Below are 24,010 nucleotides of genomic sequence, written 5' to 3'. Positions count from 1 at the left end.
GTTTTCTCCTAGTGTCTGTACAATCCGGCAATCCTCCTTCACGTAGAGACTGTTTCTCCTTGTGTCTGTTCCTTTAATTTCAGCTGACTTCTGGCTTTTTCTGACTTCTGGCTTTTTCTGACTTCTGGCTTCTACTTCTGTGTTCAGTTTCCTTTGCTTATAAGGACTTCAGCCATATGGATTAAGGTCTACCCTAATTCAATTTGGCCGCATCTAAACACCACAAATGGGTTCATATCCACACCCTGATTCACTGAGTTCACAGCCACAGGAACATAGATTAAGATTTGAATAGGTCTTTTGAAAGGAACATGATTCAATCCCCAATAAACCTCACCTGCATGGTGTAGATCCAGCTCTGTGCAATGTAAATTCAAATCTGGCTGCTGTTTGTAGTAACACCTGATTACTTTTATCTATCTGGTATAACCTACCCATCCCTTAGCTCATGTGAGAATTGGCAGCTAACAGTTCACAGCTACCCTCTTCTCCAGAGAATTTTCCTGGGCAGGTGAAAGCCATTTCAACCAGGAAGGCTACGCACTACCCCCTTAACCGAGTGATTATAGTGGAGCCCCCTTGCCTCAAGGGGGACTCTGCCATATAGTTTATGCTCCAGAGCCTCCTCTGTGTTTCAGACCAAGGGTAGAACTGACCTGAGACCACACCTTTGCTTGCCTTTCTCCTTCCTTACTCTGCTTCGCTCCCTGCCTTAACAGGCTTTCCTGAAAGGCACCCCCTCCATAAATGTAGTACAGCCAAATCCTTGGTCAGGCTGTTTCTAAGAAACCCACCTAAGGCATGCCACAAAAAATAAAGAATACCTTATGAGGTGATATATTTTAAAGGAGAGAAACACATTGGTTTCTCTCCCAGTTTCCAAAGCAAATACCATGAAATGGGTCAGGTTAAACAATGGGAATTTAGTCACTCAGTTTTGAGGCCAAGAAAATATCCATATCAACACATCACCAAGGTGATGCTTTCTCTCTGAAGACTGGTGGCCCATGATCCTTGGCTCCTCTGTCACATGGCAAGACGCATGGTAGTGTCTGGTCTCTCCCTTCTCTTCCCACTTTCACTGAGTTCAGCTTCTTGATTCTATTGCTTCCTACCTCTCTTCTGAATTTCATTTTCTCTTATAAAGGACTCCAGGAACAGGATAAAGACCCATCCTGAATGAGGTAGGTCACACCTTAACTGAAGTAATCTCATCAAAAAGGTCCTATTTACAATGGGTTTACACCCACAGGAAATGGATTAAATTTCAGAACATGTTTTTCTGGGGTACATACAACTTCAAACCACCACACACTAAACTAAGTAAAGTTATCTTTGGCTAGATCACTGAGCAAGCAGTCACTCATGTGAGCCAGTCTCTGAATGGCATTATAATCAAGGAAAACCAGTCCAGAAAGCAAAAAACACTTTCAAAATTGCCCAAGTGTTTAATGCGTATTCATACAGGGAATAGATAGACCACAATAGCACTTCATAAAGTCCTTCTACCCTCAATACCCTTTCCTCACACCAAAGCTGCTTTCCTACCTTTTTTTTTTTTTTTTTGATTCTGTAATCTCTCCTCCTCCAGGACCATCCCAAGTGATCCTTCTCATCCTCCTCACTTTTTCCACACTGTATGTCACTAAGCATAAAATATTATGCCCCGCCCCTCAGAGAATAAATAAAGCCACCTGCAGGGAGGTTGAAATGCTATAAACATGTGTATATTCATAACTTCTGTACTATTGTTAGCAAAGTACTCCCCATATTTTCTGTTTGTTTAATTGAGGACTAAACCCCTTAATGTTTTTCTCTAATTTTCTTTCCATTTTGTTTCTTAGCAAGTCACTCAATCAGTAACACAGAAGCACAGCACATCTCTGAAAAGAAAATGGGGGCAGGGGAGAATTGTAAAAATTAGTTAAAAGTAAGTTGACTAAAATGTGCTACGATTTCTCCTTCTCTTCATGCATATCCTGAGGCAAAATGTTACTTACAAATACAGGGTTCTTGAGAACTAGGAGAACTTCCTTAAAGGGTATGAACAGGGACAAAGCAAAAGCACAGGAAGACCAAGAATTAACTTAAGCAAAGAAAATAATTAACAGGATCCATGTTCCAACCAATGCAGCCGTTTTGAGGTTGTGAAAAAACACTTTGCACACACCCCTGGCAGCCCCACAATGGCATTCAGCTTTCCACAGAAGATCTTCCAGATGTGCAGCCAGGACCTATTTGTACTTTCCTAGAGTAACCACCCCCCGCCCCCAACTAAGAAAAGTCATTAAAACCTTAGCCTTGGAAAATGTATCTTTGAAATGCTTCCTTTAGTTGCTGGTGGCAGCATTAGCAACAGCAGAGACCCATTTATTGCAATGTGTCAACACAGCCTAGATACTCTGAATATACAGCACTGTGTACAGCAAGGCTTGGCTCAACCAGGGCTGCAGGGAAGCCCACTTTCTGTCAAGTGGGTTGCTTTTCTATTTTATTAGATGCAAACTGAGGAAAATCCCTGTTTTTATGGCTTCAAAAATTCTGTGTGCATACTTCAGGTGTCTGATTTATATGTTTTTCTAACCAACTCCCAAAAGAAAATATGATCATTGGTTTGATTTTTTTTTTTAAGGATTGCAATGCTAGACTTTATTTCGGGCGGTTGAAGAAACAGATGGCTAAGGCTGTCTCACTTCTCAGTCCATTTCATTAGGCTGAGACCAATTCCCCCATGCAGTTGTGAGCTCCTTGAAACAAGGTCTCTGTCTCATTCAATGATCCAATGTTGTATTCCAATAATCTACCATATAATCAATTGGGGCTTAATGTTTTTAAACTGGATTTCTTCCATCCATGTAACACTAATGTAAGAGACTTTCCTGGTACTTCCAGAGTTACGCTGTTGAACAAAACTGCTTCAGTAAATATAAGTTTGGTGCCTAATAATACTTATTACACATGTGCCTCCTCCTTAAATACATTATTATTAAATGAGATGGCATAGTTTCAGTTTTGTGAGAAGAAGAAACTACATATTCTATTTCTTCTAAATTTCCTCTTGGTATGATATTTTACACAATAAATATATTTCTATAAGAGAAATTCAAGCTATCAATAATTATAGTTCAATGTCAGTATTATATATTATTTATATTTTTATGTTCTGTTGCCTTTGCTTTCATAATTATGGATAACGAGATTGGAAGATGAGGACAGAATTGCTTCAAAGCAGTTCTAGCTTCAATTAATAGGCATGGTTGAACTTTTGCTCATTCCCTATTTTCTGCTTTCTCAACATCTTCTGGTGACCAGAATGACATCCTATGAAAACTGCGCATATCAGGGAAGCAAATAGTATAATTTCAACCTCAACCTAAACTGCCAAAGCAGCTGTGGAGTCTCTACCTGCAACTGGACCTGACTCTGCTTAAAATAAATACCCTGGTAAACTCACTGCCCTCCCCACTATGTGGGACATGACTCCCAGGGCTGTAAATCTCCCTGGCAATGTGGGACATGACTCCCGGGGATGAGCCTAGACCTGGCATCATGGGATTAAGAAAGACTTCTTCACCAAAAGGGGGAAGAGTAATGAAACAAAATGAAGTTTCAGGGGCTGAGAGATTTCAAATAGAGTCAAGAGGTCATTCTGGAGGTTTTTCTTATAGGTTTTATAGATATCCCTTTTTAGTTTTTTAGCATATTGGAATAGCTAGAAGGAAATACTTGAAACCGTTGAACTGTAACCCAGTAGCCTTGATTTTTGAAGACTGTGCAATTTGTGTGATTTTTGTGACTGTGCAATTGTGAAAACCTTTTGGCTCACACTCCTTTTATCCAGTGTATGGACAGATGAGTAGAAAAGTCAGAACAAAAGGTGAATGAATAACAGGGGGGATAGGGGATGGGGTGTTTTAGGTGTTCTTTACTTGCATTTTTATACTTGTTTTTATTTTTTTTATTTTTTATATTATTTATTTATTTATTGGGGAGTAATGAAAATGGTCAAAAATTGATTTTGGTGATGCATGCACAACTATAAGATGCTACTGTGAACAACTGATTGTACTGTGGATGATTGTAGGGTATGTGAATATATCACCAAAACTGAATTAAAAATAAATACATACATACATATATGCATACATACATACATACATACATACATACATACATACATACATACCCTGGGGAGAGCAAAGAGTGTGGGGTGAGATGAATCCCCAGAACTCATATGTTGAAAAGATTATTCCATGTTGAAAACAATCAAGAGGACCTTCTTTGATATGTCTTTAATATATTTCATGATGGGATCTCTCCTAGAAAGCAGACATTTGATATACTCATGGCAGTATTGTAAAGGAATTATTTTACTGGTACCATTGGGCATCATTCAGAGAATCTGATTGCTGAAATTAAAAGGCTTGTGAAGGCAATGAATACTTGACAACTTTGGAAGTTTCTTGTACAATATAATGTAGAATTTACTTGTACACAGAATTCTCAGTGAAGTATCCTAAAGGTCTCTTGGTTGAAATCAATTTTAGCATTTCACCATTACACCACACACCAAAGCTACCTAACCAGTAGGCCTGTACTGTTATTTGTCATGGGAGTTAAAAGAGAAATCTGTAGTAGAAAGGCTGCCATATTATGCTCTTGGAGAGCTCTTACCATAGGCATCAATGAAATACCAGTAATCAGACCTATTCTAACAAACCAAGCCCTGCTCAGGACAAGGTGCATCAAATCACTGCTCCTCCAACAAGATTATAGACATAGACGGATACGTTTCTGGAAGGAAGTGCTCCCTTAAGAGGGTAAACCACTTAAAATGCCTTCCATCAAAGACCAAGAACTGCTACGGTACCACTTGGCAATAGATAACTTTGATTTTTCACATAATGAAAAAGTTCAGGAGCTAAGACATATATTCAGGGGGTCAGGATGAATTGTCTTAATATTCTGTGCATCCACATAAATGACCATGAGAAAAGGCAAAGACACTCAATAGAAATTTTTAAAATTAAAGTAAAATAAGTTCTTTTGCTAAAGTTGTTAGATCACCATGGTCAATAAGGCCAAAGTCTGTAGGTGAACATACCACAGAAAAACTTCATGGAAGCTTTCACTTATTTTTTCAAGTTACTTTTTCCAAAAGTCTTTTTTTTTTTTTTTATTACCTCCTACATTGTTCTTTTCATACAAGCAAGCTCTTATTTCTCCCATTTAAAAAACCACATTATCTCACTTCCTCCACCAGCTCCAGCCCAATTTGCTCCTTTTTACAACAAAACTCAAGAGAGTTGACTGTATCTGCAGTGTCTCTCCTCCTCCCACGCTCTCCTGCTCACTCTGACCAAGTGTTTGCCGCCACTCCTCTACTGTAACTATTGTGATGAATTCTCAGTTCTCATTTTACTTGAGGTATCAATTGACACATTTTACCACTTTTTCCTCCTTGATATAATTCTTTCACTTGGCTTTTCTAGAAACCACACTCACTTGATTTTCCTCCAAAAGTCTTTTGAATAAGAGAAGGATCCCAGTAGTCTGAATTAATTTTATAAGAATAGCTAAAATATGAAACATTTTTGATGAATTTCCTGAATTATTTCAGCACCTCACATAAAGACTTTGATATACAAAGCATTTAACAAATATTCGTTCAATTGAACTGAAATCTATAGGGAAACCCATATCAATCCAGCCATGGAATTTATTCAACCAAAAATTAGATAGGTATCTTTCACTAACTAATCACTAAAGACTTTAATCACAGCATGTTTGAACCATTCGCACATATAGGGTGGGCTATACAAGTTGTGTCTTGCTTAAATTCTAATAGAAGGCATCTACATGTGGATTGTGGAGAAAGCATTTGGTAAACATTGGCCTGCAGGTTGTTTTGATGACCTGGAATTGGTTCAGATAATAAAGATTTCAAAGTTGAATAGCACTTCACATGTAACTCTTTGGGTTTAAAGACGAAAATATACAGTTTGGGTCAAGCATATGTATTGCTTCTGCGGAACCATTCTGGGGGAAGAACTTTACAAATGTCATTAAATTTTTCCCCAAACTAGGTTGAAGTATTCCTAGTTCTACCTCAAATTCTTACTGCTCTAACCATAGTTCTGTACCTACTCTTTATAACATTAGACTTCCAGACAGAAAATTTCTGACAAAAGGTTTAGATTTACTTCCTTTGAGTTGGAATCTGGCCACAGGTGTCTCCTGCCATCACCATACCTCATGAGCCCCAGGAAAATGCTCACAATAAAAAAAACGGAGCAGAAAATTTTAATGCGTCTAGCCAGGAAGAGTTTGCCAGATTCATCATTTCCTAAAATGGCACTCCATGTTTGTAGCTAGGACTCCAATGTCTTGGCTTGTGCCCCCTATTGTAATTACACAGAAAACAAAAATGGAGTATAGTTGCTGGTCAGTCTGTTTTACTCCTCATTCAATTTTGCCAAGAGGTTTTCTTCACTGGTATAATCCTGAAGTCAGTCCTTCCCTTGTACTCTGAACTTTTGTTCAGAGAAGCCCACTCACATGCACTATTATTGAGCAATGTAAAGTTTGCTAAAGATGTCAGAGGCTAAATGAAATAGAGGATTTAGATAGCACGTCTTATGGCAAACAGCTCTCAAATCTTCCTCTCCTCCAAAGACTCAATTACTTGAACAGCATTTACACTCACTATTTTTGTCTTCCCTCTCCTCAATTATGCAAATAATTCAACTCTGCACCCAAACTCTTGTCTTCCACTCATCTCCATGTAGAGCAGAAAAAAATTAAAGAAATAATTATAAGTAATTTTCACATATAGACACCAAAATTCAGCAGACAGTAGCAGAGAAAAGTAGCTCTGTTAATACTTCTCGGAAGGAAACAGACTTAATTTCACTCAGGCCTCCCCTCAGTGTGGTATACTTACTACAATCAGCATATCAAAATAGTTATTCCACACATAACAGGACTGTCCCAAGAAGTATTCTTTTGCAAGAGTACAGATTCTCTTCATAGTGTTTTTGTAGGAGATAGGCAACCAGACCAGTATGATTTCCTGCCTCTGAAATTGAGATCAAGGGGCCTGTGCCTGTAAGCTCCAGAGAGTAAATGGGCAGTGTGGTGAAACTGTGATGATATCTCTCCCATGGGAATGAAGGAGTGGACTCACTGAGCTTCCATTTCCCAAAGTCATCTCTGTTGAGACCTCATCAGAGCCCCAGTGGAAAGGGAAGCAATCTTGCCTCTCTAGTGAATAACTATTAATATGATCTCAACTGATAAGGAACAAGTGCTCAGGGGTTTTAATCCAAGCTGTGCAAGGGTTGGTAGAGGTGGAGGAGGGGGGTAGGTAGACTTGGGGAAATTACAGATGCCAGAGTTGATGTGCTTGTGTTTATTTTGCATTTCTAATAGTGATTTGCGCTTTGGGATTTCAGTAGCTGCATTTCTAAAGCGATTAGCTCAAAATAATAATTGCCTCAAGAGAAGGATTTACATCTAAAGCCTGCTTATTACCGATTTATTGCTAAGCCAACATGGAAAGGTATAACATTTATTAACCATTTGGGTGTCTGTTTCCTGTAAAAAGTTTTCTTGATTAGGAAGTTTAGTTAGACTTAATAACCAGAATGTAGACCACAAAAAGCAAACATATTTGTCTTCATCCAAGAGAATACACAAGGTCTGTATATGAAGAAATTGTGCAATAAAATTGGACATGATTCTACATAAGTACATTTTAAAAATATTTAAAGTACCATCAAAAATGAATAATGTATCTAGAATATGCAAATTCATAGAGACAGAAAGATTAGAGGTTACCAGGGGATGGGGATTGGGGGAGAGTTGGGAGTTATTGTTTAATAGGAACAGAGTTTCTGTTTGGGGTCATGGAAAAAGACTTGGTAATGGATGGTGGTGATGTAGCTCAGCATTGTGAATGTAATTAATACCACTGATGTGTATACTTACAAATGTGAAGCTTAAAAAAAAAAAAAGCTCCAGCTTCTCATCAGCTCACACAGAAAATATGAAATAAAAATATTCCCTTACATAAGTCTGAGAGATTTGTGACGGCAACAAAGGACCATGGTGATGTTGTTAATTAGTTAAGACTCATTGGAATGACGTATGTACTATAAATGTAGACAAGCCACTTCACCTTTTAACACTATGACTCATTTTGATTGTAATTGCTTTTGCAGGACTTTACCCTTTCCCTAACATTTATTTTATTAGCACAAAAGCAACAAAATTCTGCAGAAGGTCACAGAGAAAGGGAGTCCTGTTAACACCGACTTCTTGGAGACTTCTGTTTTAGAATATAAGTGATTCTAGATTACAAAGTATCAGAAAATGTAGAATTGTGTCCTCTGTGGGCCCTGATTCCCAGTCCCCCTCCATCCCCACCTGCAAGCCAAAGACCTTAAATGAATTGTTCATTTCAGTTGAAACCTTTTCTGCCAAGGAATAATCTTTCCTCCCAGAAAAGAAAAGGCTAGGCCACAACAACAAGCTAGAGTTATCAACTAGTATTTTATAACTTAAACTAGCAAAGCCAACTAATCTTAAAATAATCAAACTTTACAAGAATGGGAATAATGTATAAGATGGGGAAAAGTTTTATCCTATCCAAATGCGTAAGAACTTTCCATAATGTCTTTAATGAAGGAAAGAATGAACACATGCTTTTTGATCAGTCCTTAGGCATAGATTATGTTGGGGGAGACATATACCAACATCAGGAATACCATAGTATATCTAAAAGCAGATCATCTCCTTGGATCAACTGTGTCTCAGCATGAACTAATATCTGGAATTTAAATGAACAGGCTAGCCATGAAATACTATATTTGAACATCAGCAATGTCTTCTAGCTAAAATTAGATATATTTTGAGTTTTATGATACCATATGCATTTCATTTTCCATTTTTTCATAAGAAGTAGAATCTTTCCTTTGTATCTCATATTTTAAAAGTTTCTCTGAGTAACTTTGTGCTAAAGTTATCCTAATGAATGAAAGGGTGAAGAATCATAGTCTCATTTCCCTCTATATTTTTTCTCTCTGAACCAAGCTAATTCAATGCAACCAGTATACATTACATACCTATTGTGTCAGGAAATTAGTGTCAGAGGGTTAGGCAAGCAGAAAGTAGTTTAATTTAGCATTCAGTGGCATTTAAGTTTACAAAGTCATGTATTATGTTATTCTTAAATGAAGCTACTTTTATGGACACTCTATTCAAAGATGATAAAAACAATAAAATAAACTCCTTAAATACACATTAGAGGTTCTTTCAAAAGTCACCATTCACTTTAGCTATTTCATTTCATTGTAATTTGGTTTTGAATTCTTGGTGTGGTAATGAAGTGCCATTATTAACTTTGACAAATGCAGAAAATATTGCTCTTTCCTGCTTGCCCCTGGAAGGGTTCTACATAACTGGAATCAATCCCTGGGTCTCTGGCATATTTCCTGGCTATAGTTTCTAAGACATGAGTTTTCATTAGAAATGAGCTGAAATGTAGATGACATACAAATGAGATTCTTCCTGTAAATGTGTGTATTACACATGAATCTTTTCTGGTAACATTTTCTATTCAGGGTTTAATTATTAGAGAACTTTTCTTTCTGCCATACCTCTACCATCTTTATTTCCTATGCTGTCTTGATTAATAAAGCACATGAGCCTGCCAACACATAGAGAATAAACAATTCTAAATTGAATTTTAAAAGATAGTCTATATGAAAAAGAATTCACACATGATTTATCATACATTCACCTGACTCTTTACATAATAAATCAACAGACTACAGAGAAACTATAGGTTTCAAAAGTACACCTGACAGGAGGAGGGGCAAGATGGCAGCATAGAGAGGTGTGGAATTTAGTTAGTCCACTGGAGCAACTAATAAACAACCAAGAACAACTAATAAATAATCTGGAACAACTGCTGGGGTGACAATCGTGCACCAACCTGGAATGGGTGGAATGGCTGAGATCACAACACAAAATCTGTAAGTAAATACTGTGAACCTGTGCCGGAAGCCCCGTCCCCTCACAGCAGGCTGAGCTGCAAACCTTTGTTGTGGGAGAAAGCAGCATTCTTGGAGCAAGTGACTATAGCTCAGCCCAAGCTCCAACTGGGGTTTTAATTAACAAAAGTGGATTGCTGAATACAAGCTACAAACACAAAACCCTAACAAGCAGCAAAAGCCCTTAGGTTGCTCCCAGCAGAGAGGAGCTGGGGCTGATGGAAAAAAAAAATTAATTTAAAAAAAAGGAAAAATACAGAGGCTTTTAGAAACTGACCTTGTAGATCCAGAGGACACCAGTGCCCCAGGAGAGGGAGCCCAGAGGACCAAGTGCTTTATTTGACTGAAGGGCAAAACCAGGGGGCCATGGACTGGCTCTGAAAGGGGGCTTTGTTTCCTTTTTTCTCTCTCTCAACCTGAGTGGCCATTTTCAGTTCACAGCATTCTGACCCAGACAGGGGTAGAGTTACAGAGTTAGAGAGACAAAGGAGCCATTCAAATGCAGATGATAACTCCCTAGGGAGTGTATCTTCCCTAAAAGGAAGGAGGTGGGGCCCAGCTCTAGTGCTGACCTGCCCTTCATAACTCAGACCCCAGAGCCTGAGGGAAAACAGTGAAAACAAAAACAAACTAAACTAAGAACTAAAGGGGTCACACTTCCTTACACCAGTCAGGAGCAACAGCCTGACAGTGCCACCTGCTGGGCAGGTTAGAAAAAGCACAGCGGCTAGAGGTCTCACAGAAAAGTCTGTCAATTTGCTAAGACACATACTCAGGGAAACTTGACACTGAATATAGCCCCATTCTGAGACCTCAACCCTGTCTAGGATAATCTGATTGGGGTAACCAAGGAAACCAGATGCCTAGACAACAGAAAACTACAAATTACATTAGTAAAAACAAAGATATGGCCCAGTCAAAGGAACAAACTTACCCCCAAGACAGAGTTGAGATATTGTTTCACTTTAATGAAACAATCAATTAAAGACTTTCAAAGAAATATGCTAAGTCATATCAAAAACCAAATTAACAAGTTCAGAGAAGATATGGCAAAAGAAAAGAAGGATATAAAAAAATACAAGGTAGAAACAAAAAGTTTAAAAAAACTACTGGCAAAATCTATGGAAATCAAAGACACAACACAAGAGATGAAAAACACAATGGAGACATACAATAGCAGGTTGCAAGAGGCAGAAGAAAACATTCAGGAACTGAAGAACAAGACATCTGAAATCCTACACACAAAAGAACAGATAGGAAAAAGAATGGAAAAATATGAGCAATGACTCAGGGAATTGAAAGACAACATGAAGCGCATGAATGTACATGTCATGGGTGTTTCAGAAGAAGAAGAGAAGGGAAAGGGGGCAAAAGCAATAATAGAGGAAATAATCAATGAAAATTTCCCATCTCCTTTGAAAGACATAAAATTACAGATCCAAGAAGTGCAGCATACCCCAAATAGAATAGATCTGAATAGGCCCACACCGAGACAGTTAATAATCAGATTATCAAATGTCAAAGACAAAGAGAGAATTCTGAAAGCAGCAAGAGAAAAGCAAACCATCACATACAAAGGAAGCTTGATAAGACTACATGCAGATTTTTCATTAGAAACCATGGGGGCAAGAAGGAAGTGGCATGATATATTTAAGATACTGAAAGAGAAAAATCACCAACCAAGATTCTTATATCCAGCAAAACTGCCCTTCAGATATGAGGGAGAATTTAAAGTATTCTCTGACAGACAATGAGAGAGTTTGTGAACGAGATACCTGCTCTACAGGAAATTAGTACTAAAGGGAGCACTACAGATAGTAAAAGACAGGAGTGAGAGATTTGGAATGCAATTTTGGGTGATGGTAGCACAGCCATAGAAGCACACTGAACAAAGATGACTGTGAGTATGGTTGAAAGAGGAAGGTTAGGAGCATGTGGGACATCAGAAGGAAAGAGGAAAGATTAAGACTGGGACTGCATAACTCAGTGAAACCTAGAGTGCTCAACAATTGTGATAAAATGTACAAATATGTTTTTACATGAGGGAGAATAAATGAATGTCAACCCTGCAAGGTGTTAAAAATAGGGTTGTACTGGGGGAAAAATACAATCAATGCAAACTAGAGATTATAGTTAACATAAACATTGTATTATGCTTCCTTTAATGTAACAAAGGCAATATACTAAAGCTAATGCATATAAGAGCGGGACATAAGGGAGGGGTATAGGATACCTCGCATTGGTGTTGTCTGACCCTTTATTCTACTTTAGTTTAATTCCATCTTTCCTTTTGTTGCTTCCTAGCTGTAATTTTTTTTCTTTCTTTTTCTTTTTCTTTTTCTTTTCCTTTTCCTTTTTCTTTTCCTTTTGCCTCTCTACCTTCTTTGACTCTTCCTTCTTTGTGAAAGAAATGGAGATGTCCTTAAATAGATAGTGGTGATGGTGGTGAATTCATAAATATGTGATTATACTGGGAACCACTGACTGTTTACTTAGGATGGAATGTATGTTGGGTGAACAAAACCGTCTTCAAAAAAGCACAAACAAACAAAAAATGGGTTGATGAAGAAACGTTGAGGAAACTATATTGAGTGAAATAAGTCAGACACAAAAGGACAAATATTGTATGGTCTCACTGATATGAGCTAATTATAATATGGAGACTCATAGACATGAAATATAACTTACCAGGATATAGAACGAGGCTAAAGAATGGGGTGCATTTGCTTATTATGAACAGAATATTAAACCAGGTTGAGCTTAAGTGTTTGGAAATGCACAGAGGTGACAGAAGCACATTTTTGTGAGAATAACTAACAGTGCTGAATGGTGTGTGAATGTGGTGGAATGGGGAAGCTTAGTGTCACATATGTCACCAGAAGGAAAGTTGGAGATTAAAATATGCGAGTGCATAAAACAGTGAATCTTGTGGTGGACAATGTTCATGATTAATTGTACAAATATTAGAAATCTCTTTCATGAACTAGAACAAAGGTATGACACTATAACTAGAACTTAATAATAGAAGTGTGTATAGGGAAAAAATGTACCTACTGCAAACTAGGTACTACAGTTAGTAGTATTTTAACATTCTTTCATCAACTGAAACAAATTTACTGTACAATACTATGATTCAATAATGGATGGGGGTGGTTAGGGGTATGGGAGGATTTGAGTTTTCTTTTTTGTTTTTATTTCTTTTTGGGAATAATGGATGCACAGCTGTATGATGGCACCGTGGGCAATTGATTGTGTGCTTTGGTTGATTGTATGCCATGTGAACAATCTCAATAAAATTGAATTAAAAAAAGTATGATTCACGTCAGTGTCAAAACAAGTTATTTACCATGAATTTTTGTATTATCTATACACTATAGCTCCTAGAAATAATTTTTTTGCAGTAGGAAAATGCTCTTTGCTCACATATTCCATGTAAATCAATCAAAAGGAATGCTCATGAAAAATACAAACAAATGAATAAACTAAAAGCTCATCATGGTTATGTAACACATAGATGGCTGCCATATTTAGTTAGCCCTATAATACTGTGGGTGCAGCACACCAGGTTTCTCAAAGATAATTTGAAATTATTATTTGGAAACCTCACATTCATGGAGCAGAGCACAGTGGCTTGAAACAAATGTTTTGAAATACGTGGAATGGTAGAGCTAGTTAAGAATGTTAGCAACCATCCCCCATGTGTGTCAGTTAATTTCTTCCCAAAATGTCTGCTAACGTGCAGATGTGTCTCAACTAATGACTCACATTTCAGGAGGGTGTTGTGAATGTAAAATTACCAAAGAAATAAAAAATAGTCTTTAGAAAAGTGAAAAAAAAAAGTATACCTGACAAAATGAAGGATAAAGAATGAGTCTAAAATATCCATATGCAAGTAGATTGAAATATATTCAGGGTGGGGGGAAGCATAATATGGTAAGTAATAACAAACTATTCAAGATATTATTCAAGTTAAATTGTGGGTGCTCCCTTTAATATGGAAATGTCTAAGAGGCATCTCAGCGTAACACAATGAAAACTAAAATCTTGTTCTGACCCTCCCCAAAACCTACTCTCCCACAGTCTTCCTCATATCAGTTAATTGCAAGTCTATCCTCTCATTTGGAGTCATTCTTGACTCGTTTTTCTTTTTTTACACACAAAACATCTAATCTATCACAAATCCTGTTGGATCCACCTATAGAACATACCCAGGCCTTAGCCATTTCTGACAACCCTCAGTACTACCACCTGGGCCCAAGTCACCACAATTTCCTGTCCAGATTATAATTAGTCCCCTAACCAGTATATCTTCATCCTTTCTTGCCCATTACAGACTAGTCTCAAACCAGCTGCCAGAGTAAAATGAGAATCAGACTATGCATTATGCTAAAAATCCCCCATTGGCTTATTGTCCCATAAAAGTAAAAACCTTAAGCCATATGATGGTCTACCAGGCCATTGAGGATCTGGGCTGTGTCACCCACCTGACTCTATCTACTACATTTCTTACATTCTTTCATTCCATTCCATTCAAGTGATCTCTTACAGATTCTCTAACATGCTGGCACACTTCCAACTCAGGGAATTATTGAAATTGGTGTATTGGAAACCTCAATACACCAATTTCAATTATTAATAGAACATCTATACAGAAGATCAATAAGGAACCACAAGACTTGAATGATACTCTAAACCATCTAGACCTGACAGATATACATAGATCACTTTGCCCAACAGCAGCAGAATACACATTCTTCTCTAAAACATGTGGTTCATTCTCCAGGATACCATATGGTAGGTGAAAAAACAAGTATCAATAAATTTTTTTTAAAATGAAGTCATACAGTGTATCTTCTCTGACCACAATGGAATGAAACTAGAAATCAATAGCAGAGGGAGAACTGGAAAATTTACAGGATGTGGAAATTAAACAACACACTCATGAACAAACAATGGTTCAAAGAAGAAATCAAAACGGAAATTAAGGAATACCTTGAGGCAAATGAAAACAAGAACATAACACACCAAAATGTATGGGATGCAGCTAAGGCATTGTTGAAAGCTCTAAATGCTTACATTAAAAAAGAAGAAAGATAAAAAATCAGAGACCCACAACTCGCAACTGGAGGATCTATAAAAAGGAGAGTAATTAAAGCCAAAGCAAGCAGAAGGAAGGAAATAAAGTTTAGAGCGGAGATAAATGAAACAGAGAATTAAAAAATAACAATAGAGAGAATAAGCAAAATCAAAAGTTTGTTCTTCGAAAAGAGTAATAAAATTGGCAAACATTTAGCTAGACTCACAAAGAAAAAAGAATAGGGGACACAAATAACTAAAATAAGAAATGAAGGAAGGGACATTACTACTAACACCACAGAAATAAAAATGATTTTAAGAGGGTAATGAGAATATTTGTATGCCAATAAATTAGAAAACCTAGATGAAATGGGCAAATTTCTGGAAATACACAAACCACCTACACTGACATACGTAGAAACAGAAATTCTCAACAGACCAGTGAAAACTAAGGAGATTGAATCAGTAATCAAATGCCTCCCAAAAAAGAAAAACTGAGGACCAGGTAGTTTCATTTGGTGAATTTTAGCAAACCTTCCAAGAAGAACTAACATCAATCCTGCTCAAACTCTTCTGAAAAATTGAAGATGAGGGAACACTTCCCAATGCATACTATGAGGCTGACATCACCCTAACAATAAAGCCAAATAAAGATACCATAAGAAAAAAAAGTTACAAATCAATATCCTTTATGAATAGAGATGCAATAATCCTCAACAAAATACTAGCCAGTTAGAATATATACACAATAGTTAATACTATAGAGTGAAAACATAAAGCAAGCAGGTGTTTGATCTGGAAGAGGCAGTTTTAGTTTGAAAAGACCCCATAAGAACTACAGTGTGTCTGTTAAGAGTGGTGCTGTGTGAACCTGAATCCTGGGAACTTGGTCAAAGACCAATCATCACACACTGGGGGCCAGACAAAAGCTCTTAATTACAAGCAGATGAAACTAAAACAAAAGATATTCTCAAGAACATAAAAACAAGACTGAGAAAGAAGCCCCTATAAGGTTTTGAAAAGGTGACCTCGGACAAAGTTTGTCCAAAGCTTACTGAAAATAAAATCTTCTGAACTTGTCAGTCCCTAAGGTCAACTTGAAAATGAATTTATAGGGCCTATGCTCACACTCTCCCTAAAGACTTTTACTCTTAAAGACAAAAAATATTCAAGACATTAGACAAGCAGATAGAGACAAACAGGACAATGCATTAGAGAAGCAAAGCAGGTATTAGATGCTAAAACACAATTTCACTAAAAGCAAATATAAATCTGATCTAAAAAACAAAATTTCCTACTTCCAAATGGCTTCTACAAATATGAGAGCTCCATTTAAACTATAAAATATTATTATCTTATAAAATAGTATTGCTTTTCCCCTTCAAATAGGAAGATAAATCCAATGCTGGAGGGCTTTAATGAAAATGCTAGAGCTGAATTCTGCATGAATTTACCTCCCAGACATGGCAGAGTGGCTTCTTGAGCAGGCAGAGATACAAGATCCTCAGATGCTATGTACTGTCACTGAGGAAATCCAAGAAAGAAGAAAGAGCAGCCCCTGATATTAAGAAACTTGTCTGGCAGTCACAGGCCATGTTGTTTTATTGGACATAAACAAACTCATTGAATACCAACCTCAGACCATGATAAAATGAGACAAAGAAAAGCTACTGCACAATTTTGTCTAAGCACAGACAAAAACAAGTGCTACCCACAAAAATACCAAGCACCCTCTCCTTGACCAAATGAGTGACTTCTCCTTCTTTAGCAAATATAGCTGCATCCTCCTTCTATTCTCCCCTTTCTATAGATAAGATTTATTGAGATGTTCAGCAAAAGACTTGCCCCTGATTTCTGACGTCATACAATCTGGAATGAACCCCTACATCCCCAGACTCTCCCTCAAGTCAGCCAACCAAAGCCATAGGTTCTTTCTAATACCTCTTACTGAGGGTATTAGATTCTTATGGCTTCCATGACAATTACCACAAACTGGGTGGTTTAAAAGAAGTGAAGTATATTCTGTCACAATTTTTGAGGCCAGATGTCTGAAATTGAGATGTTGGCAGAGCTGTACTCCCTCTGAAGGCTTTAGGAAAGAATCCATTCCTTGCCCCTTCAAGCTTTTGGCAACTGTCAGCATTCCTTGACATCACTCTATTTTCTGCCTCTGTCTTCACATGGCCTTCTCCTCTTCTGTCTGTGTGCCTCTTATAAGGATATGCCATTGGATTTAGGGCTCACCCAGTTAATCAAAGAGGATCTCTTTCTCTCAAGATCCTTAACTAATTACATCTGCAAAGACCTTTTTGTTCCAAATAAGATCACATTCATAGGTTCTGGAGATTAAGTCATGGACATATCCTTTTGGGGACCTCTATTCAGCTCTCCACACTGTGTTCTCCCTCAACGCAAAAGTAATAAACTCAACTTGTTCAACTACAGGTGTGTTCCTGGTTGTCTTCAATTGGAGAGTATTGACAGGGAAAAAAAAAAAGAAACAGTTTGGTGAGCGCATAGCATTGTCTCTAACCCTCAATGTCCAAATGGAGGAATATTCCAGAAAAAGTTGGATCTATACATTAAAATTCTCTGACATGAAATTTTTAGTTTTCAGCCCTAAAAATCTAGGTTGACAATTTAAAAAAAAAAAAAAAAAGCCTTTTTACAATTGGAAGAGCATTCACGATGGGCAAAAGAAAAAGGGAACAGAAGGAAAAAGAAAGCAAATGATTCACCATGAGAAATGATCAAGATGAAAGTGAAGTGGAATATTCTTATGCATGATCATAACACTCCAATCCACCTCCCTTCCTTTCTTGATCTTCCCTGGCCTTTTTGTTGTTGTTGTTCTTATGTAGCCTTTGCCTCAGTCAAGTTATGTGACACAAATAGAATTCAATTACTTAAATGAATAAACTTCTAATCTGTTTCTCCCTTTAATACTTTCAGGATAGATTTTCTTAGTTGAAAACTTCTTTTGCAGGAAGGAAAAACAGAGTCAATTAATTGTTACAATTTGACCATAATGTCTTATTAAAGCATCAGAGAGATCTTCCTTTTGATAAATATTTCTTTGAGAATAGACCTGGTGAAGATTTGTGAACTGAAGAATAACTCTAATTGTTTCCAACCCTCACTTGAGGAATTTTTTTAAAATTCTGATACTAGGGATCCCCCCAATTGGTTTAATTTAAACCAATTAAATCAGAATCTCTTGAGGTAGAGCCTAGGAATTCTTATGTTTTAAAATCTTCCTGAATGATACTAATGTGCTTATAGAGTTAAGAACTACTGCTCCAAATGGAACATGTTTGACACTATAAATCAGTGGCCTCATCTGCTATTACTCATTTTTGTAACAGTTCCTCAAAAAACATCAGGGCTTACTGTAAAATCAATTTAAAACCAATATACAGAAAACTGTTCCTTTTTAATGTACACAAGTGCATAGTCAAACACTAAAGTGATTTTTTTTTTTTTTTTTTTTTTTTTTGCCATAGTACCTTTCACAGTATTGTTTGGAATGGTAAGGACTCTAAAATGCTATTACTACAAATGAGATTCCCTCCTGCCAGCTGGGCCTACATGCCTTTAAAAGTATATATATATATATATATATATATATATATTTAATTTTCAATAAAGTGGTCAAATCAATAAGACCAAAGTCTGATGCAAGGGTCTAATTAACCCACCGAAGAGACTTTTTTTGATTGATCAAATTATTTCTGCCATAGATACTACCAGATAGAATCTTGGATGAAAACTGAATGACAAGTGTGTCTCTTCTAGGAAGAAAATGATGGGCTTCCTGCTATTTTCTGCTCCAGCCACATCTGCAAATAAAGCAGAAGAGTCAGTAACTCTAATTTACCTTAGGTCTCTTCACATCAATCCATTGGGAAAACTTCAAGCTCAACATTAATTCATTTTTCCATTTTAAGTGTAAACAATTTTTTACAAATAATAATAAAGTAATGCTACTTATATCTTTTACATGCCAAGTAATAGAAGCAGTATAATTTAATCAATGGTTAGGAACCTGGGTTTGAATACTGCATTTGTTGTATGCGAGTTACTTAACCTCTCTGCACTTCAATGCTTTGTTCACTGTATAATGGAGATGAGGTGATAATATTATCTGCCTCAGCAGGCTGAGAAAATTAAATGAGGCTTCATTTACAGCACATATAATATTGTCTTGCACATGGTAGTTGATAGGTACATGGTCGCTATTATTGATCTTGAGGTGTGCTGGGCAATCTCAATAAAGCAGGTCTCCTCCGCTTTCCCCACATTGAAAATCTTCTCATATTCCAAAATCCTCATTGCCACAAACTGACGAAGTCTATCCTAACATAGACCTCCTAATTCTTTACTTGTGCCTGTCAACATTGTCTATCTGAGCAAATGTGTAGGGAAAAAAATTGCCAACTGATTAAAACATTCATTGCTTTTTCTAAAGTGGTGTCATCAAGAAGAGACACAGTGTAAGGTTAGGTAGTAAAACTGATTACTTTCAGGATCACACAATAGTCAATGAGCAAGATCTGCTCAACGTATGAAAAATGTTACGCCTTAAGAACACTGGTGCACAATTCATGATATGGTAGATGAGAGATCTCAATCAAGGGACCAAAACTAAAGTATACTGTGAAAATATAGACTTTATTTTCAAGAAAAAAAAATAATTCATTTATTTATATAGCATAGAAAATCAAAATTAGAGCTGCTATTTTAAAATTTCACATTTGTCCACATGAGTTGTTTCTATTTAACTTTTGTTCCATGTTGCACACATATATTCAAGACATTATTTCTATTATTCTTCCTTTAGCAGACCATGTTCATTAGAGTGTATGGCTTGTGAAATTTATTGCTGATTTAGGCAAACATTGAGTTGGCATTCATAGGGATGAATTTCTACCTCACCCCTTTAAAGGATGGGAAATGTTTTCAGTTACTGCTGAACACAAGAGTGTTCATGTAAAAATGTTCTTTTATGTATATATTCCACTGCATTTTCCCAAAGATTAATGACCTGAAAGAGCTTTAATTTAGGTATTTTATTTACTATAGTCATCTATATCCTTTAAAATATTACAAGTATACAATTACAAGTACACAATTTACATTTGCTGTGTATCCATCTTCAGATCTCATTTTTACCTAATGCCCTCATTAAATCTTCCCTTTTCACTGCCATTTATTTCTAGAATTCAGTTTCACAAAGTCAACAATTGCAATGTTGAAACTGTAAAACCATCTCCACCCTGGTCCATGAGGATCCTTCCTTAACAGGCCAAAGTTATATCAGTCTTAATTTATTGACACCACAGATAGCAGAATCATTTGCTTTCTAGTTTCATCAAAGAGTCTTTTGGCAATACAGCAGTCTAGGTTTCTTCTGCCCATAAAATACCTGAGTTTTGGATTATTTTTCAATATATTTTGATTTTTTTCCTGGTAGAATTCATTATGATTCTCAACTGCCCAAACTACCCATCTATATACCTTCCCTTGTTTTTTCCTATGTCTCCTGGAATATTCATTTCTTAACAATTAAGTATTCTCAAAATACAACATTATAGCATTAATGAATAATGCCTTTTTGATTTCAGAATATATTTCTCTTGCATACGTGTAGGATATGAAACTATTGTTCAAGTACAGGACAAGGAAAACAAAATTTCTGAATAAAATTAAAATAGAATAAGCAACATGAAAATTTACACACCCCTTAAAAAACAAGTAGTAGAATATGTTAGAAAATAGTAAAAATGAAGGGGCCACTAAAATCATACTTTACTTTGTACCTTGCAAAGAGTACCTAGGGACCTAGACCTATCTGCAAATATTATAATAGCTCAGAATTCTAGGACCTTTGATTTGAAAGAAATCTTAGAAAAATTTCAGATGAAAAACCCAACCTGAAACCTACCTTTTTGTTAACTTGTATGTATTGATCTCCATTCTGATATATACTGAAACCTATAACATCTACACCTGCTTCCTCAAATATTTTTAAACTGCTATTTTAATTCCCGTTTTCACTCCTTTTTTCTTTTAATGTGGTTTTTTAACCCCTTTTCATTCAGATGGTTATCCATAACGACACATCCATTTCTTTAACACACACTTAAAATAGAACACTTGATGCCAGATGGTCTTTATTAATCAGTGTCGTGAGTGAAATGGGCAATTGGCAGTGCTAGGCCACCGCTTTGCATTATGAAGGATGCTCCTTTGAGTCGTGCACCATGATGGGCTTGATGAGCACTCCATAATTATTCCCACCTCCTTCAAGTAGGCTGGCCACTACTTCAATGTGTGGAAAGCTAAAAACTAGATTTCTCGGACTTTCTAGAACTAGGTTGAAAAAATAGGTCTGCCAATTAGAAGTAATCATAAGATACTTGTAAGGCAAGTGAAATGAAGGCCATCTGCACACTGCTTTTGGCTGTTTTTTGCTGGCAGGGATGTTCATAGAGATTTCAGCATCCAATCTCCATCCTCATATGTGTCAAGATTGTTCCGCTTCATGTACATGGCTCAAGCAGTTGCAACAAGTGTCCCTTTCCTGATTTCAAGATTACAGCTACAGAGGTATGTTCTTTTTTTCATTTTTTTTGTTTTTTGTTTTTCCTTGCAGTTTTATTGAGATATACTCAGACACCATGCAATTATCCAAAGTGCACAGTAATGGTTCACAGTATCATCAAGTAGATGTGCATTCATCACCACAGTCAATTTTTGAACATTTTCATTGCTCCAAAAAAATAAATAAATAAGAATAAAAATAAAAGTAAAAAAGAACACCCAAAACAACCTATCCCCCCCTCAATTATTAATTTAATTTTTGTCCCCATTTTTGTACTCATCTGTCCATACACTGGACAAAGGGAGCGTGAGTCACAAGGTTTCTACAATCACATGGTCAACGCTGTATAAGCAATACAGCTATACACTCATCTTCAAGAATCAAGGCTACTGTGTTACAGTTCAATAGTTACAGGCATTTCCTTCTAACTATTCTAATACACTAAAAGTAAAAAGGGATGTCTATATAATGCATTAGAATAACCTCCAGAATGACCTCTCAACTCCATTTGATATTTATCAGCCCCTGAAACTTTACTTTGAGAAAAACACTACTTTAAGAGAAACTTTACATTTCTCTTCCCACTTTTGGTCAAGAAAGCATTCTCAATCCCATGATGCTGGGTTAAGACTCATCCCTGGGAGTCATGTCCTTTATTGCCAGGGAGATTTAAATCCTGGGAGTCATGTTCCACATGGGGGGATGGCAGCAAGTCCACCTGCCAACTTGGCTTAAAGAGAGGGGCCATATATGAGCAACAAAAGAGGCTCTCTGGGGGTGACTCTTAGGCACAGTTATAAGTAGGTTTAGCCTCCCCTTTGCAGTAACAGGCTTCATAAGGGCAAGCCCCTAGATTAAGTGCTTGGCCTTCTAAATTGGTAGTCCCCAATATTTGTGAGAAATAAGGAATTCCCCAGGGGGAGAAATTTAATATTTCCACATTTTTTCCCATTCCCTCAAGGGGGCTTTTCAAACACTTTTTTATCCTCTGCCCAAATTACTCTGGGATATATCAGGTATTCATGCTAACCTATACAAACCAACCAAATCTCACTCCCAATTCAACATCCCAGGTAATTATGGTGTTTGAATAAACTGACTATACAAGTTAAATTACATAGTGTCCTGTGGAAACTAAAGATTTTCCACCAAATAAATATCTCTACTTTGGTCTCACACAGAAGCCAAAATTTTAAAACACAGTCATACCTGCTGGGCAGAATAAGAAAAGCACAGTGTCTAGAGGCCTCACAGGAAAGTCTGACAACCTTCTGGGTCTCATCCTTAGAGAACCTGATACAGACTACACTCTCTTAAAACCAGGGCCTATCTGGTCTGGATAAAATCTGATTGGGGTAATTAAGGAAACCAGATGCCTAAACAACAAAAAATTACAAATCACACTAGAAGAAAATGACGATATGGCTCAGTCAAAGGAACAAACTTACACTTCAAATGAAACACAGGAGAGAGAACCTAAGATGGCGGTTAGGTAAAACAGGGCAAAAAAAAACACCTCCATGAAAGATACTAGATAAAAGCCAGAAAGTGACCCAGAACACCACTTCCAGAGATGCACCAGCCAGACAAGGTCTGCTAAATCAACAGGGACCGTGCATTTGGTGAAACCGGGAGTCTGCATTCTGAAACGAGTGAGTGAGCTGACTGAAAGTCCCGCAGCCATACTGCGGTGTGGGGAAACCGTGCGTTGGTGTTCGGAGATGGACTAGTTCTTTAAAAAAAAAAAAAACTGGGAGTGGCTTTGGTTATGACAGTGAGAACCACGCAGTGAAGCACAGCAGGAGTGGGCTAGGCCAAGTCTTGGTGTCTGGCATGGAGGATAGCCCGCTGCTGATTGACCTGGGGCCAGGGGGGCAGAGGGAGCCAAAAAGAGAAAGAAACCACACCCCTTGCATCCATCTCCCCAGAGGGCTGGAGACGCTCCTGCCCGGGCAGGACCTATAGCCCAGAGCCAGGCCAAGGGTCCCAGTGTGATGGGGAGTGATTCCCGAAGCACCGTGCACATGCCACAGTATCGGCCATGGACAGTGGACTTTAGTACACCCATAGCTAATTGTCCCAGAGCTGGGAAGGCAGAACTGTGTGAAAAGGGGGAAATTAACATGCCCCATTCAATCATCTTTAAAGCAGGCTGGGAACGCCCCTGCATGGTCTGGCAGCCCAGGGCTTCCCTGGAGGCTGGCGAGCAATTGTGATGTGACACAACCTTCCCTCAGCAGAGGTCCTGGAAGAGCATGGCTGAGAAGGGGGGCCT

This window comes from Choloepus didactylus, chromosome 7, assembly GCF_015220235.1.
Source record: "Choloepus didactylus isolate mChoDid1 chromosome 7, mChoDid1.pri, whole genome shotgun sequence".
Lineage (NCBI taxonomy): Eukaryota > Metazoa > Chordata > Mammalia > Pilosa > Megalonychidae > Choloepus > Choloepus didactylus.
Note: the sequence above shows the minus strand (reverse complement) of the source record.